This window comes from Garra rufa, chromosome 7 (genome assembly GCF_049309525.1).
Source record: "Garra rufa chromosome 7, GarRuf1.0, whole genome shotgun sequence".
NCBI lineage: Eukaryota > Metazoa > Chordata > Actinopteri > Cypriniformes > Cyprinidae > Garra > Garra rufa.
This window is the reverse complement of record NC_133367.1, coordinates 29,323,324-29,332,973: the sequence shown is the minus strand read 5'-3', so window position 1 is coordinate 29,332,973 and position 9,650 is coordinate 29,323,324.

Below are 9,650 nucleotides of genomic sequence, written 5' to 3'. Positions count from 1 at the left end.
TTAAAAAGTAACTAATTACGTTAGTTACTTTTTATGGAAAGTAATTTTATGTTACTTTTGTGTCACATTTTAATGTGTTACTTGAAAAAAGTAATCTAATTACGTAACTTGCATTATTTGTAATGTGTTACCCCAGAATTGGACCTCAACATTAAGGCTTTTCCTTTACAAACTCTAAGTGGTTTCAGAACAGTTTTACCCCTAAATGAGCCATACTTGATTTGAACCAGTCCTTTTATTGTTCTGTTGATTTCTGCAATGTAAAAGCAAAGATTTACCAGTCCGCTGCATGATAGAAGTACCTCAGACTCGCCATCAGTAGCTGCAATCTTCTATCGGGAAAATCCGTAAGAAACCTCTTACTGTGGGGTTGGATGGTCTCTGGAGGAGACCCTGGCATTCTTTGATGTCTGGAAAGAAGACTACATTAAACAGTAACTGTCCTCAGCACATACGAAAGTTTATCTTTTGAATTTTTAAAACATGAAAGATGCAATGCCATGCAAAAGTTAAGAAGTAACAGTAGAAGAACATGAGATAAAACGCAACAAAGCTGCGAGCCCGATGCAATTAAAGATTCATGTCCCTTCCACGACGACCTAGATGACATTCTGGGAGCTAGTGCTTGTACTAATCTGACAGATGTTGTCAAGGGGAGAAACGTGGGCTTGCAAAGCGATGAAAAGGAGCGCTCGACACGCCATGGCATTCGACATCCACACTCACCCATGTGTTTACAATGATGTCTCTTACTGAAATATGTAGTAGAAAACCCATGTAATAGATTTACGTTATTTAAAAAATTCTCATTTTTTTATAAAGGTGATGCAAACTAGGAAAACCCAACACATTGTTTTATAAATGCGATCTAGGAAAATCCAACACACATTGTAAAATTTTTACCATTTTTAGGTTTTATGAAAGCTGGGTTCAAACCGTTAGAAAAGTTATGGCTATCTTAAGTTGGCTGATAGCTATTATTTTCAGGAATGGAATTTTGAGAAAAACGGCTTTAAAGTGAGTCAGGTTTTACTTTCACTTTACGGGTTTAACAAGACCTGTGCGTCAAGCCAGAAGCGCTATACTGCATCATTACACATATTTCTGTTGTTTATCATGGGCATAGTCTAGAACTTTTGATCACCTCTTGTATGTTTAGATAGCACGAATAGTGTACCTTGAAGTTTACATTTAGAAAAGCGAGCACAGCGCAACTGTTCGCACGCTTTTTCATATAACAGACTGTCATCTGTTTCCTCCTCTTGAGTAACTTCAGTCTCCATCGGCGTCGTGGTTGGAGGAACCCTTGTCTCTGTCTCCTGCCTCAGAGTCCAGGACTCTGCCCGTCGACCCAGCGGCTCCACCATGGCTGTCCTGGTCTGGCGTCGACCATCCTGCACCTCAGGACTCCACACGTCTGGCTGTGCCTCATCCCTCCATTCCTCTGGCTCCTCCATCCCTTTGGCTCCACCTTTGTCCTATGTCGCTCCGGCTCCACCATGGCCATCAGATCCACCTCGACCCTCCGGATCCTCCTTGTCACTCTGGCTCATCGCCTCTCAGTCCCCGCCTCAGGCTCCTCCACAACCTGCTCGGCTGCCGTTGGTCGGCCCCCGGTGTCGTCAACCCTGCCTCCTCTGTCGGCTCCACCGTGGGCCATCATAATGGCTGCATCATCCAATCCTTCATCTCTGGATGTGAAATCGTTCATTATAACATCGTTTAGGGCACTGACATAACCAAGATTGAGCAGATTGAAACAAGTAAGATCTTTAAAAGGGGTCACTGGATGTGAAACTAACTTTTACATGTTGTTTGAACGTTAATGTGTGTTGGCAGTTTGTGTACACAACCACCCTACAATGCTAAAAATCCACCCAGTGTTTTTTAATCTTTAAAAGTAATATCCCCTTTTAAAAATCAGGTCATTCTCAGCTTCTTGTCGGTGTGACGACACACAGACAGAGGCCGCTCCCACGATAGTTGATTGACATGAGCACCTTACCTTAGACCCGCCCTCACCGAGCTGAAACAGTCCTACTCCGATTGCCATTGTGTCGACTCAGGTGCAGGGGAAGACAAGAATGTCTCCGATTGAGCGATTGAGGTGTTATGTTGTTGGATGTAATAATGAACATAGCAGTCTTGCGAATCATTCCTGATGCAGCTTCACCCACAGCAGAAGTGAGTATAAGGGCTTTTTTATGCATCTTTGCAAATGGTCTTTCTTAAAGGGGTCATCGGATGCCCATTTTCCACAAGTTCACATGATTCTTTAGGGTCTTAATGAAAGACAATAGTAGTGTAAAAAAATACCCTTTTACCTTGTCAAAATCAGCTCTGCGAAATATCAGCTCATTTTATTGTATGGGCCCTTTAAATGCAAATGAGCTCCGCCCCACCCCTCTCTGCTGAGGGATTATGAGCTGTAATGTTTACTTTAGCCGCATTTAGCCGCGTTTATTGGTGAAACTTGCCAACAAGCACATTATTAAGAAAGGCCATTTGCAAAGATGCATAAAAAACCTTTATACTCGCTTCTGCTGTGGGTGAAGCTGCATCACGAATGATTCACACGAACATAGAAGCATATGTAGATCGGGATCGGCGCTTTCCTTTTAAAAACAAAAGTAACGTGGTCCTCTGCCTCTTAAGCGGCTCGGATGTCGGGAGTAAATGACGACTGCTATGTTCATTATTACATCTAACAACAGAACACCTCAATCGCTCAATTAGAGTTGTCCTCTGCACCTGAGTCAACCAAACGGCGATCGTATTCGGACTTTTTCAGCTCGGTGAAGATAAATAAATACACCTTTGTGTGCCGTAATTTACACAGGACTGGCAGGGAATGTGCACTGCTACACCTTTATTAAATATGTTACTTGGTTTAGACAAAAGCACCTCCGCAGCGCTTTCTTAACGTAAGAGAAAAAAAGTCATTTCTGCTTGCTGCAATACATCTGCACTAAACAAGTGAATTTCGCCAAGATATTTTTAGAGATGACAGACAAAATTTCATAGAATAATAATTGAATGAAAACCTAATTTTGACAAAAAAATTAACATTCGACCTATTTTCGAATTTCCTGAAAATGTCCCTACGCGACATCTGACAAGTTTTCCCAGTTCGCATCACATATATTTTCGACTACGGGGGGCGCCATTTCTTTAACGTAAAATGGTTGCACTTGGCAAGTTTTTTACTGCAAAAAAACTTGGACAATAAAACACTGATACGATGCCACATTGTGCGCTTTTGGTTGTAATTTTCAGTCGAAGGACAACAAAAGAAGCAATGTAAGTCTTCACTGCTTTCCTAGCGATAAGAATAGGAGAAAAGAATGGGAAGATGCCTGTGGACAAATAAAACTTCCTTAAGACCCCCGTCTTTGTTCTCTCCACTTCAGACCTGTTGCCTTTGAGACTTTTAGATCACGGTTACTAAAAGAGCTTGCAAATGGCAGAGACAAGAAAAGCTAGATGCCATCCTGGCAGGATGTAAACATGCATCCTACGCCAGAGCGCGTACACATGTAACGTGCCAGATGCTGAGCTCATGCTCATGACGGATGGACGTGGCTGTGTATCAAAGGTAAAAAATGATATAAATACTGTTCAGTTTCTCACAAAAACCGATCGTTTCGTGTCTTAGGACATCAATGTATCGTCACGAGCCGCAGGGTGTAATTTGGATTTGTCTTTGCATGTTTTTTTTTTTTACTTTTAAAAGTTTGGTGCCCATCCACTGCCATTATATGGCTGACAGACTGCACCGGTTTGAGTTAAAAATCTTTGTTTGTGTTCTACTGAAGAAACAAAATCACCTACATCTTGGATGCCCTGAGGGTAAGCGGATAAACATAAAATTTTCATTTTTGGGTGAACTATCCCTTTAATCTTGCATGGGCTTTCCACTAAATATTTCTGTAAGATACATCATTTATGTTATGTGCTGTATTAATGCAAGATCCAGTGATTGAAATTCTGAAGTTGTTTCCTGTCAGAAACTTTTTCAAGTTTCAGAATGTGGACAATGGCTGAAACTACTTATTGAAATGAATCAATAGTCACCGGGAGCCTCAATAGCGTGACTGCAAGCGTTTGCTCCACTGTTAGAGGAGTTCTCTGTCACTCCAGGTGAAGTCTCGGCTGACCGCTGACAAACACAGATGTGTCACTTCTTACACTTCACAGCCAATTGTATCCAAATCTGGAGTCTGAAGCCAGATATGCACTGCAAAAATCACTTCTTAATGAGTCTCTTTTTGCATGTTTTCCAGTTAAATAATTACAACTCCTTAAAACAAGACAACATTTTCTCTGCTTAGAATATTAAGACTTGTTTTCACAGATTGATTCTAAATTTATTTTGTGTTACTGCATTGTCTGATTTTTTTTATCGTCTAGTTTTGCTTTTCACTTGTTTATACTTAAAATGAATCAACTTAGAGTAGCAACACCATCAAATCTGTCATATGCTCTTAAAGCACAAAGTTTGTTTTCTTTATCTTCTGAGATGCCATTTCATCCATTACAAATTGTGGTTTTGACAGTCTGGCATTTGATATTTTACCACTTCCATGTTTTAAGCTGCCTTTCATCACTGTCGGAAATGATAGACTGATGTCAGCAGATCCATCAGCACCCACAGTTCTGAACCGCATCCAAGAGACAAATAAGGCAACAGCTTATGTGGGCATAATTCCAGCAATTGTTTGCTTAGCTGGAATTTTTTTGCTAAAGTGATTACTGCCCACATAGCTTTTAGGTGATTAACCATTAAGGTAAGCTTCAGGATAGCCACATTAAATAAATAATGAAACAGCACCTCAAAGTACTCCAAACATTTGGACAGACTCCAGAAGTCATTGAGCCATTCTTTGTTCAACTTTGAACCACATTAATAAACTACAGAGGTCAAAAGAATGTAATTTAACGTGGTGTTAACCTTGATATTGAAAATCACATTTGGTCAATGTATTCAAAACCCAGCTGAGACAAAGCAAGACTCAAAATGAATATACGGCTCCCCCTAGTGTTCAACACATGCTTTGCAGACTGACATATTTAGATGTTTACATTAGTTTAGACTTGCCCTTCTGTGCCAATCACATTCATCTTGTGAAACCAACCTCATAAGTTACTGTTAATGGAGACTAAAGACAAAAATATATACTAAATATATGCACATATTTAAGGAAATATATTTAAATACAGTTTACATTTCAAAATACATTTCCAATCTTAAAATACATAATAAAAATCCTTAGACTGAAAATATATAAAAATAACATTCCAACACTGATAATAATTTAAAAAAAAAAATTCTGAAGGATCACGTGACACTGAAGACTGGAGTATTAATTGCTGAAAATTCATCTTTGAAACAATTGAAAACATTGAAATAAATTAAATGTTAAAATATATTTAAATAGAGAACAGTTCTTTTAAATTTTAATAACATTTCACAGTGTTTTTACTTGTATTTTTAATTAAATAAATGCTGCCTTGGTGAGCATAAGAGATTTCGAAACAATAATTCAATATATATATCAAAATGAGGCAAGAAAATATATTTTCAATCTTAAAATACGTAATCAAAAATACATGTTGGACAATATTTATATTTTTAGACTGAAAATATATAAATATACAGTGTTGGGGCAAGCCATTACTAGTAACACAAGTTACATAATCAGATTACTTTTTTTAAGTAACTAGTAAAGGGACGCATTACTTTTTAATTTACAAGAAAATATCTAAGTTACCTTTTCATATACTTAATGGCAAAACATGCGTTGAACAATATTTATATATATTTAGACTCAAAATATATAGAAATACACAGTGTTGGGGTAATACATTAAAGGTTACACGAGTTATGTAATCAGATTACTTTTTTCAAGTAATCTGTAACTGGTAGAGTAAAGCATTACTTTTTCATTTACAAGAAAATCTCTAATTTACTTTTTCATATAAGCAACTGCAAAACACATTTGGACAATATATAGTTAGACTGAAAATATGTAGACATATACAGTGTAGGGGTAACGCATTACAAGTAATACAAGTTACATAATCAGATTACTTTTTTCAAGTAACTAGTAAAGTAACACATTACTTTTTAATTTACAAACAAAAATATCTGATTTACCTTTTCATATATATAATGGCAAAACACACATTGAACAATATTTATATACAGTCAGTCAAGCCAGAAATTATTCATACCCCTGGCAAATTCTGACTTAAAGTTACTTTTATTCAACCACCAAGTTTTTTTAAACTGAAAATGACACAGGCTTCTCCCAAAAGATAATAAGACAATGTACAAGAGACATCATTGTGGAAAAAAAAATATTGCTCAGCTTTTATTTACATTTGAACAAAAAGTGGCATGTCCAAAATTATTCATACCCTTCTCAATAATCAATAGAAAAGCCTTTATTGGCTATTACTGCAATCAAATGCTTCCTATAATTGGTGACCAGCTTTTTGCATGTCTCCACTGGTATTTTTGCCCATTCATCTTTAGCGATGAGCTCCAAGTCTTTTAGTTTGGAGGGTAAGTTTCTCTGCAGACTGCCTGTTGTTGTTGTTGTTGTTGAGAATTTTGATGTATTGCTCCTTTTTCATGGTGCCGTTTACTATGATTAGGTTCCCTGGTCCACCGGCTGAAAAACACGCCCAAAACATTAGGTGTTAAACCACCATGTTTGACAGTGGGGATGGTGTTCTTAGGGTTGAAGACTTCTCCTTTTTTACGCCAAATGAAGGCTACATCATTGTGGCCGAACAATTCAATTTTTGTTTCATCTGACCATAAAACAGGAGACCAGAAGTCTTCTTCTTTGTCCAGATGAGCATTTGCAAAGGCCAAGCGGTGTGCAGTGTCAGTTGGACTGTCTTCCTTGAGATGTTGCCACCAGCAGAGCCCAGATTCATCAGGATGGCCTTGGTGGTGATCCTTGGATTCTTTTTTACCTCTCTCACTATCCTCCTGGCCAGCACAGGTGTCACTTTTGGCTTCCGACTTTGCACTGTAGCCACTGGAACTTCAATGCCTTCATCGCGATATGATTGGATACGACTGGTTATGCTCGGCTGTGGTCTTATAGCCCTTTCTTGACTTGTGAGCAGCCACAATGCGCAGCCGCAGGTCCTCAGTGAGCTCCTTTGTCTTAGCCATGACTGTCCACAAACCAACAGCAGAGAGCTTCTGTTTTTCACCTGTTGAGTTGATTAAAACAGCTGTTCCCAATGAATCAGGGTAATTAGGATGCTTTAGAACAGCTTGGACTATTTGGAATGGTATAGAACTTTGGATTTTCCCATACACTGTGACAGTTTGCAAAGGGTATGAATAATTTTGGACATGCCACTTTTTGTTCAAATGTAAATAAAAGCTGAGAAATCTTTTTTCAACAATGATGCCTCTAATACATCATCTTATTATCTTTTGGGAGAATCCTGTGTCATTTCCGGTAAAAAAAAAAAAAAAAAAAAAACTTGCTGGTTGAATAAAAGTAACTTTAAGTCAGAATTTTTATATATACATATATATATATATATATATATATATATATATATATATATATATATGTATATATAAAAATTTTGTTTGTAAATTAAAAAGTAATGTTACTTTACTAGTTACTTGAAAAAAAGTAATCTGATAACGTGTTTCATGCTAAATGCTTATATATATATATATATATATAAGCATTTAGCATGAAACACGTTATCAGATTACTTTTTTTCAAGTAACTAGTAAAGTAACATTACTTTTTAATTTACAAACAAAATATCTGATTTACCTTTTCATATACATAATGGCAAAACACACGTTGAACAATATTTATGTATATTTAGACTAAAAATATACAGAAATATACTGTGTTATGGTAACGCATTTAAGGTAACAGGAGTTACGCAATCAGAATACTTTTTTCAGGAAACTAGTAAAGTAACACATTACTTATACCTTTACAAGAAAATCTATGATTTACTTTTTCATACAAGTATATATATAATATAACTTTTTTAGTTACTTTTTTTTAGGGAGTAAAGCAAAATTGTAATGCATTACTTTTAACAGTAACGTTCGCCAACACTAGAAAAAATAAAACTTATTAAAAATATATTTGAAAGTATATTTATTTTTGCCCAACAGGACAAAAGTATGTCTCTTTAAATAAACTGACTTTCAAAAATAAGAAATATTCTCTCAGGAAGAGGAAGCACAGTGTTTCTACGTGTGTGGCTGCATCCGTGTGGGCTTAAGATCATAGATGAACTCTCTTTTGCAGCTGTGTCTGATCTTTGTACATGTTAGCAGCAACACAGTGTGTTAAGTGCCCCCTTCAGCTGTCTACGACTCTCCCCTGAGCCCCAGCCACTTACCGCGGACCGGGGAGGCCAAGCTTGACTGGCTCTCCACACCCACTGAGTGCTTAACAACCAGCGGCTAAAAAACGCTCACACGTTAAATTGTAATGCTACTTCTTCAGTTCGCGCTAATAGTGCTGGTGTCATTGATTTTTTGTCGCGCCCCCTCAGCCAGGCAAAATACTAATGGCGGTGGTCAATAAAGCACATGAACTGGAAGTTCTCACTCTTCACACTTCTATCAAACTCAGGCCTAAAAATAGCCGGCAGGTTCTGCATCGCCAACAGCCTACTTAAAGGAATAGTTCACCCAAAAATGAAAATGTACTCACTCGCAGGTCGTCCAAGATGCAGATGAGATTGTTTCCTGGCCGGGAGAGATTTGGAGAAATTTAGCATTGCATCACTCGCTCGCCAATGGATTCTCTCCAGTGAATGGGTGCCGTCAGAATGAGAGCAGATAAAAACTGAGGATAAAAACCTCACAATAATCCACAAGTAATCCACACAACTCCAGTTCATCAATAAACATATTTTGAAAAAAAAAAAACTGTGTTTTTAGGAAACAAATTCAACTTTTTAAAAATATGAGTCAATAATTCATAATGATGTTTCCTCCAGTGAAAAAGTCCATCCTCTGTTATCCTCTTACATCAAACATATTTATTTAGAACCGTTTTGGATTGTTTTCACTTGCAAATGGTACTTGATCTATGCATATTTCTCTGTAGGGCTGTACTTGTTTTTATTAGGGCTGTCAAACTATTAATCACGATTAATCGCATGCAAAATAAAAGTTTATGTTTACATACTATATCTGTGTGTACTGTGTATATTTATTATGCATATACAAATACACACACATACATGTTTATATTTTAAAAAATATTTATATGTATATATATTTATACTTGTTTATAATTTATTTTATATATAAATTTAAATATTTAATATATAAATCTAACATATTTTTCTTTAATACAGTATATACGTGTGTATGTGTATTCATGTATACATAATAAATATACACAATACACACATACAGTATGTAAACAAACTTTTATTTTGGATCTGATTAATCGTGATTAATCATTTGACAGCCCTAGTTTTTATACATCATTATTTGATTGGATCATGAAAAAAAAAAAATAGCATTACATACCTATGAAAGCCTGTTTCCGCCACTGAATAGGACATTTTAAAATGTAATAGCGACTCACACTGACTTTTTTTCTCAAAATTGCGTGATACAAACTCAC